Here is a 10175-nt window from a genome sequence, read left to right as displayed (position 1 = left end):
TTCCCTTACCGGTGTGAAGCACCATGGCCTTCGTCTTTGCAACGTTAAGTTTCAGGTTGTTCATGTTGTACCACGTTAATACTTTGGGGAATGAGTTTTCCATTTTCTCCTTTACATCCTGGTACGTATCTCCAACATGGACGAGAAAGCAGTCATCTGCGTACAGAGTAATTGATAAATCTGAATTTATTAGTGTGATATCGTCAATAAATAAGTTGAATAATTTTGGGCCAAGTATAGATCCTTGTGGAATGCCTGCAGACACTGACTGCTCGGTGGAAAGTGAACATCGTACTTTCGTTGAGATTATTCTATTTGCAAGAAAACTTTCCATCCAGAGAATTGTTTTGCTATTGAAACCAAATCTGTTCTTTAATTTTTCTATTAGCAAATTGTGATCAACGGTATCGAAGGCTTTGCAAACGTCCAGGGAAATTAATCCAATTAGGGAATTTGCTTTTTTTGTCCAGTGTCTCGCGCCATTCATTAATTAAACTAAGTAATAATAATTCCGAGGATACATCCTTCCTGAATCCATACTGTCGATCAGACATCAGATTGTTGGCTTCCAGGAAAGTTGTCAGTTGCTTCTCTATTACTTTTTCCATAACTCGGCTTAATGTTGGGGTTAAGGAAATCGGCCTGTAGTTACATGCTAGGGTAGGAGATCCAGATTTGTGAATTGGGGTTATTATAGAGTGCTTCCAGCTCGTTGGAAATTGGCCACGTTTGAAGGACGTGTTTATTATGTCGGCGAGTGGCTCCGCTATAAGTGGGGCCAACACACCAGAAGGCTGTTGGAATGCCGTCCGAACCTCCTGCCTTTTTTACGTTTAATTTATTAAGAATTGCCAAAACTTCATCGACCGTAACAGATCTTAAAGTGAACTCTTCAATTTGTTGGACAACAGCTGAATTGGGGTCTTTTCTTAGAATATTTATGTTCGAATTACGAGGATTAACATGCCTCGATGCTTGGCAGATATTAGAAAAATGAATATTTAAATAATGAGCTATGTTGGACGGGCTCCTTAGGAGGACATTGTCAACAAGTAAATGATTAATTGCAGTTTTTGATTCTCTACCCGTGATCTCATTGATAACCTTCCATTTGCAGTTGTTATTGCTAGTGGTCTGGTTCACCATATCTCTGTAGTAATTTACTTTTGCCTGCCTAGTAATTGTTGTGCAATGATTTCTAAAAGATTTGTATTGCTCCCACGTATAGTCACAGGAAGGATCCACCACTTTCTTGAACAAACGGTTCTTCTGTGAAATTAATTTAATAATTTTAGGGGTGATCCAGGGCTTCCTGCTTTCTCTCACCCTGAGAGTTTTCAAGGGAGCAAATTCGCCGAGTGCAGTCTCTCATGAACATACGTAGACCATGTGACCTATAATTGAAGACAGTAGTTTAAAAATACCATGAAGGTATAATTTTAGGTATATTTTCAAAGAAATGTGCTAAAATGAAAATTTGAATTTTGGGAAAAATAACATCGAATAGTAAAAAATATATAAAAGAATAACACCAAAGATAATGAAAAATCATAGTCCCTACCGGTTAGGCATAAATAAAGAAAAATATGAGTAGTAATTTATTGTATTAGAGTGACTCCTAACCTAATTTTCAGCATAAATACTATCGTTGTTCTGGCAGTTGTCGTAGCATGGCATTAAATTTTATATGCCATGGTATATGTGTGTCTCAGCAAAGACTCGAACTATTTGTACTACAGTGTAACTGTCAAAACCTTGTCCTGCCAGAAACCTCTTCAGCTGAACAAAAATATGAAAGTCTGTACATGCAAAGCCGGGACTGTGGTCCAAGATCTCTCATGATGTGATGCAAGAGAGCCCACATGTTCTCAGCTGTATGGGGTCATGCACTGGATTGGCCTTCCAAGAATTGTCTGCACCATCGTCTGACCATATTATCGCTCACGACGTCCGGCCTGTACATCTCGCACAATTATTGGTGGCTATATGCCGGATTCTGAGCGTGCAACAATCTGATTACCACACATACCTCGTAGTCGGTGGGCGAGAGTGTATGAGAGTTGTCATCTGTAACTTAAAATGGTTGCGCTGCAACTCCACCAGATTGCAGTCACTTTTTTCTGCGTACATATGTGTGTCACGCTCCAACCACTAGCGTCGCTTACAGATGCCATTCAAACTTTTTCTGGATGCTCCTCATGTATAAACTTTTGGAAGCTCTTATCAATAGTGTGTTCCTGTTTTAATATTTGATTAGCTAAATCAGGCACCTGTACAATGAAGTAGATTCTCCTATTAATTGCTCGCATTAATTTTTTTTAATATGTCCCTATATACCCCTTTTTGCCAACAATAATTTTATAACTGCGTGTAGTCAGTTTCACAGTATTTCACTTGGATATACTGTGAATGTTTGTAGTGAAGAAGACATCCCATTGATAATGAAGGAAATATGACACTTTATTTTGTACAAATCAATTGTTTCGCTTATGTGCAAGAGTTGTTGTTTGCTTCATAGATAAAGAGAAGTAGGTAGGTTTATGCATCAAAAAATAAGTGCACTCATGGTTCTTGCAAGCAGAGGGTTCCAAACCTCAGTGGAAATATCAACATGTAATAACGAGAAAGGCTAAGGAGATTGATAAATTACAAAACTTCTTTTTTCATCAATCACACTTCACTCTTAATCTCATTTAGTCGTAATTTTAAAAATAATCAATTATTTTATTGAAAACTGGCTGCATATAAAAAAATCACGTAATCCCTTCCTAGCTTGTGAATTGTAATAATTTTCAAAATTCACAATTTGCAGTTTGAATACAAATCATTGGGAAATTTCATAAGCAACTTTCTTGGAAGCTAATATGGGTACTTAATACAATACATACCTGGATCTGTATGACTTTCTTATTTGCATTTGCAAGAACATGGATTTGGTTTATAATTGTCAGGGAAAAATGTAAATTTTGTCCTGGAAAACTTGGAAAAGTCAGGGAATTTTATTTCTGCTTGTTTGTAGCCACCCTGAACAATGTAACCAAACTGGCCTTGTCGCTAACAACAATGTAGTGTAGGAGAAGAAAGCTTTCGATCGCCAATTGTTCAGTCCTTCAATAACAAATTGTTGGTTTCTTCGAACAGAGAAGGCAAATAATATTTACATTTTTTATGGTTAATTATTATGTGATTCAACAAAGCTCTTTTCCTGATACAACAGTTGAAAATACAGGTAGGTAAGTAATAAAATGTTTTGTGACTGCATAATAAAATCCATAGGAATATGACAGCACCGCAGGCTATCTCTCGCAGCTTGCATGTCAACGCGTTGGCCACCCTTGGTGTATAGAGACTTAAGGGCATGAGGGACGGATTTCCATTAGACTCTTCTCTCTGTGGCAAGGGCGCCGACTTTTCAAAATTTCTGTGGGTGCATATCAATGGCGGTTAGATCTGCAATTATCAAGTATTTTATACTTTAAACAACTTACATGCACAATGATTGCAAGATGCAATGATATTATCAACACGTTACTAAAAGAAAATATCACATTCATACAAATTAAAATGAAAAAACTTCATAAATGCAAATAATTTTAATTGTATTGCAGAAAGAACTATGCAAGGATTTTGTTGTGAACAGAAACTACAAAATGACTAATTTTATGTACCAAATAATAATAATAATAATGACATGTTAACTTTCAATATAAAACACATTCCCTCTTACGTCATTTGCACTTATGAATTTGTTTGCAATTTTGGTCATGTCAACATTTTTAGTCATTTCTTTATGAACTTGCAAAATTGCCAAATCATTCAATCTTTTTTGGGTCATTGTTGACCGCAAAATCGTATTCAATCGTCTAAATGCTGAAAATGACCGCTCAGAGATACAAGAAGTAACAGGTATAGTTAATATCACCCGTACAAACTTCACAAATTCTGTGAGCATTTCACGCATACGACCACTGTTTTCTCTACTTAAAATATTTGTAATGTCTGACAAGTTGGCCACTTTTTCTTTGTTCGTTCTGCACACATCTAGAAACATGTCCCTGTGCAATGTTAGCTTGTCTTTATCAGAGTCTGTACCACAGAACTGCAGAATTCGATCAGCAGCAATTTGACCGATAGCAAAAGCTTCAAGTTGTGAAATAAGTTCCAAAACTTTTGTTTGAAATCTACGATTTAGCAAATCCACAGCCACATCAATTATTTCAAAAAATATTTGTCTGTACATTTCCTCTGGCGTTTGATACGTATAAGGATCACTACCTTCGTCGTAGCGTTCTAGCATCTTGCTTTTTCTAGGCAAAAAAACCGGTTTATCAATGTTCAATTCCTTACCTTTCCTCATGGTTTCATTCCACAACTCAAAAAATATATCCCTTTGTGAAGCTAAACTTGCAGACAAAGTTTCCACCAAAGTTTTGATTTCTCGGTATGACAATGATTTCTTCTGAAAAGAAGAATGAAGTTGTTCAATCCTGCCAAAAACTGAAATTAACATTTTCAGGAAAATAAGAAATCTGAATTGATGTAGGTTTGAAAAATATTCACTAGCCTTCCCACCGACTTCACTTTTTTCTTCTGACAGATCTTCCAAAAATTTCAAGAGAACGTCACAATTACTTTCCAACGATTGTAGTGATTTTACCCTCACACACCACCTTTTGGGACCGAATGGTCGCAAAGTCAGTCTGGGAATGTTTTTTACAACACCATCTTCGTTGTCTTCTTGTAGCGATTGAAACACTGCTAGCCTCTTTGGCGAATGTCTTACAAATTATATTAATTCACGAAGAATCACCATTCGGTTTATTCTTTATTAGTGCTCAATATCAGTAAGTAGTTATTTTAAAACAATTGTTGACGAATGGAGTGGGCGAATTGTAGTGTGTCACTTGTAAGGAAACATCAAAGCAAGCCGAGAAGACGGGATTCTATTCACAATACAATACACTTCCATTGTTATTGTGGGGACTGCCTTTGACTTGGCCAGAGACAGGCAAGGAAGGGGGGAATGTGTTGCTTGGTTGTCTTTGCACAAACACATTTGAAACAATAATGTTTTAGAGGTTAGAAATTTTAACTTATATCTCAATGTTTAATTGCTTATTATTTTTTGATAATGGCAAGTGAGAAATATTTATTTTATTTTGTTTTTACCAAACTAAAAATCCTGTGGGTGCGGCGCACCCACAAGATTATTTATGTGGGTGCTCGAGCCCCGGAGCACCCACGTAGTCGGCGCGCATGCTCTGTGGAGGCTGCAAACACTGTTGCCCACTTAGCTCTTTTGGAGCCAGGTCTGGATGGCTCTTTCGTGCACTCATTTGGCTGTGAACTGGGGTGCCTACCCCACTATGGTGTCATCACTGGCTCCAGCCCACATAGGCCAAGTTTTGCCATAAATATACATTTTGCACGTGATATTGTTATATTGACTGTGTTGCCCCACCCACTCTTGCCTCCCCAGCTACTTTTTTATAGCACCGTGGCTGACGTGAAGATGACATAATATTGTTATCTGGGAATCCTTTATTTTAGATTTCATATGACCCATATGACCATCAGAGGATTATTGAGATGGTTGATGCCGCAAGTTCTAGACGAAAACTAAGAATAAAATTAACGGTAATAGCAAGTGCCACCCGCCTTCCTTTGACACCTAACATTACCCTAGAAGGCTTTTTATTGAGCCATTCGAAAATCTAGCTCCTTGAAAGTCAGTTTTAACTCCATTTAAGGTTAAATTTAGCTCTTTTATGCACATCAGGTTTGGCAACTGCTGTGGAGAGGAGTTGTGCACTGGAGAAATACATTGCACTTATGGGAGCATTATTTTTATTTGTTCTCTCTGAAATATTGAACATCCAGGGGCATAAAAAAGTACACGAACGGAAGAAGGTTTTTGTAGTTGGAAAAGTCGAAACTCCCATTTGATTAGTCGTAAATTGAAGTTGATTCTCCATAAGGAATACATGAGATTTTGTAAACACTTGTTCATCATATTTACACATAGTATCTCACTTAATCAACTTTAAAAAAAAATGCAACAAGTGCAGGAATCAATGAAAGAATTTCAGCTTCAAATCCACTTGCAACATGGGGAGAAATTCATCCTCTCAAATTTTGATGGGGGTTTTCTTTAGCAGCAGTGCTCATTCTGACAATATTGAAATCAGGGCCACCGTTAGGGGTGTCCGACGCATGCCACCACACAGGGCCTCATGCTTCATGATATTTAATATTATTGACACTTTTATTTCTAGTGAAAAATTGATCACATTAGAATAGATAAAAGAAAAGAGAAGAATCTACGTTAGGAATACAGCTTTATTTGCAGTCATACTATAGAAAAGGAAACCAAAATCGAAAATGGGGGACAGCTAGCCTGCTGTGAAAATAAAATTTCAGCACTAACAGTGGAGTTCTTTGTGTTGAGTGCAGGCATCCTTTGTGTTGAAACTGAGCTCCCAGGCCCCAAATTTGAGGATTGGGGATTTACGTTCTCAGTAAATTGAGAACAGATGTCAAGAAGAGGATAGACCATATGACAGGGAAACTTGTCCCGGTCTGCATTTTGTCTTTTGTGTGAACGGATCCGTAGCTAAATAGAAATAAAGATTTGGAGGTACTTTTATTTTTACTTCCATCAAAACTCCACCCATATAAGGGATGTTTGCAGTGTGAATCCGTCACTAATGCATAGGAGCTTCTCTTGTTTGAAATTAATCAAGGTATATTTGAGAATTGGAGCTGCAGGAGAACAGGTTAAGTTCCTGGGGTAGGTGATGTAAGGATGTAATTTTTTCAGCCTTCTTCCTGCTGAAAGTGGCCATGGGATTCACCCAGCCACATATAAATGAGTACCTGGGGGTGGGGTAAAGATGGCCACAGTATGGTGCTGATTACATCACCTCCAAAAATAAGCAAGATTGAGAATCTTAGGGCCCTACTTTCACATCCCCCTATGTGCCTTCACGTGGCACAGTGCAGTATGCAAGGGGAACTTTGCCTTTATCTGTTTGAGAAAAAAAATCTTTTAAAAAAAGATTCCCACGAATTATTAACAGAAAGTGATTTGGTGTCAAAACTTGACTTCGATAACGCTACATAAAAGGTAGCATCCACACCATCTGAAATCTTCATGTTTCACAATACCAGTGGAGTGTGTAAATATTTAAGTGGCACACACAAAACTGTGTCACTGGGAACCAGTGGCATGCCCAAGGGGGGTTGGTGGGGTCATAACCCTTCCCCTTTGGCCTAGTATTGCAAAAAAAAAAAAAAAAAAACCGTCAAAGACAAGAAAATAAGCGTTAACTACTTAAAAAGGTATACAAAAATCCTGGGCACAGCATTGCTGGGAACCACCGAAAACTTTCACAGGGTTTGTGGTTTAGAGGACATCAACGGATACCACTCTCTCTAAAAAACTAAAGATAAAAACGATTGGCCGTTCCGAATTGTAATTTCTTACATTGGTATCAGATGGCAGCAGTAGTCAACTAAGTGCGCCATAGACATGTCAAAGGACTAGACTACAAAATGGAATTTAAAATCGGCTAACGTAGGCAGTTGCCCTCCCACACTTTTCGCCCCTGCACTATACTAATTCCTATCTACCAAGGGAAAGTAAATAAAGTGAACCCAATCGCCACCACTGTATGTACCTTAACCGACATAAATAAATTTACAGGAATACTTTATATGTCTTTTAAGGTATGTAGCATATATATATTTTATTTGACAAATTTACTTGGCAGATCACCTGCAATCAGTGGACTTTAACATTTTTAGATGGCTATGGCCATACCCATCTAAAAATGTTAAAGTCCACTGATTGCAGGTGATCTGCCAAGTAAATTTGTCAAATAAAATACACTTTATTTACTTTCCCTTGGTAGATAGGAATTAGTATAGTGCAGGGGCGAAAAGTGTGGGAGGGCAACTGCCTCCCCTAATCGTCGCCATTGGGTTAGTTTCTTTCTCACAGAAAATTTAGGACTAAAAGTGGTTAACGTTGTAAGTGCCAAAAGCGAAAGTGTTGGGATATCGCATCGTTCAGCACATCAGCCCGTAAGAACGTTCACACTAGTGCCTCTTTACACGCTCTTTGAACTACTTAGAGGGATACCAGCCAGATTTCACGTTTACCACATTATAAAGCATGGCACATTTCACAGTTTAACGTGAAAAACGGTGTTTGAATTATTGTGGCACTTACAGCGTTTACCAATTTCTCTTCAATTATTTACAAGTTTGGGATTGGGAAAATAATGGAATAACTACGTTAGCCGATTTTAAATTCCATTTTGTAGTCTAGTCCTTTGACATGTCTATGGCGCACTTAGTTGACTACTGCTGCCATCTGATACCAATGTAAGAAATTACAATTCGGAACGGCCAATCGTTTTTATCTTTAGTTTTTTAGAGAGAGTGGTATCCGTTGACGTTCCGAATAGTATATTGTTGAATTTCCTAGCTGAATGTGTTAGTCATAGTGATGGGTTCAAGCCGTTCATTTGTGTGAGTCGACTCATGAGCGCTCGCTCACTGAGAAGAGTCGTTCAAATGAGTCGTTCAAAAGAGTCGTCAAGCTTCTTTTTCTCGAAACACATGCCTGAAGAGGAGGAAGGGGGGTAGGAGGTGTTGAAGCACATGATTGTATTTAAATAAACGAACACAACGGAATATATCAGCCTCTGTCCTTCAAGATTAATAAATTGTATTGCATTTTTGTGTATGTGTGTGTGCGTGTAGCCGACTAGATGGCCAAGATTCTGAAGTAATCGACATTTGATCTTGTCACAGAAGTTCCTGGGTTCTAGTCCCGGTCTGGGCAAGGATATTCTTTATGAGTGTCCCTTCATCTATATCATCACGCATCATCCTCATCGTCGCGATTACTTAAAATTTGAAGAAAAGCGGCATAAAATAAGAAAAATACAAATACGAGTCTGTGTGTGTGGATATACATATGTGTAAACAGTAAACACACACGCACAAACAAAATTTATTGCACATACTTGTTTTCATTACTCTGCCTCATGAGTGAGATTTTCTATATTTGTATCTTGTTTCAGTTTACATTTCATGCTGCGGATAATGCAAATTATGCACTACGATAGCATACACAGAAATGCTATATAATTATATCAACCTTTTATTAGTAATAACGTGCATTTACATATTCTTCCTTTTTTTGCATTCGATCACTGGTTTTAATATCGCAACAAATGTGAGAAAGCGAGTCAACAAAATGCACTCCAGATCTGCGCTGCGACACATGCTTGCATTTCCACGAGCATCGCTCGTTCACGACTCTTGAAACAGCACGAAGAGTCACAGCACAGTCCCACGACTCTTTCCCCATCATTCGTTCACGACTCTCGAGACGGCACGAAGAGTCATTAAGCACCTTAACGACTCGCTCGCCTTAGCGACTCTTCTCCTCCCTCATCGTTCACGACTCTCGAGACGGCACGAAGAGTCATTAAGCACCTTAACGACTCGCTCGCCTTAGCGACTCTTCTGCTCACTCGTCGTTCGCTCGCGAGTCGCGAGCTCTCTTACACAAGGCGCGGCGGCGGCAGTCTCGCCAGCAGACTGGATCTACAGTTTAGAGTAGGATCCACCCGCTCGCTCTCCGCGGATGGCTAACAGCTGTGTTTAAGAAATATATATCGCTCTTGAACATTATCCATGTCCATCCCATATCCATGTTTTTGTTGTTCTACAGTCATTCAATATAAGTTTCTGCCAATATCATAATGTATGATCGAATTTCCATAAAGCGGGCCAAATTATACGTATGTATTTTTTTTAATGTTGCTTTCTACTAGTAAAACACCTTAACACGTAGGCTCACCGCAGATGGCCAACAGTTGTTTATATCACTCGTGAACATGACCCATGTCCATCTTACGTAGTTGTTCCTAATTCTGCAGTCATTCAATAAAAGCTTTTTTGCAGTATCATGTACGATGAGATTTATGATTAAACTTCTATATTTATTCTTTAATGCTGTTTTCATTAGTAAAATATTTCCACGTTAATGTTAATGAAATATTTCACGTCATATGAAAACGACTTTGTCAGACAATGTTTAAAGTTCACTTTATGCTCAGATAGTCTAATCGGGATTGAAGCTACATTTTAAAATGGGG

This window comes from Lepisma saccharinum, chromosome 21 (genome assembly GCF_977018435.1).
Source record: "Lepisma saccharinum chromosome 21, izLepSacc3.1, whole genome shotgun sequence".
NCBI lineage: Eukaryota > Metazoa > Arthropoda > Insecta > Zygentoma > Lepismatidae > Lepisma > Lepisma saccharinum.
This window is presented reverse-complemented; position numbering follows the sequence as displayed.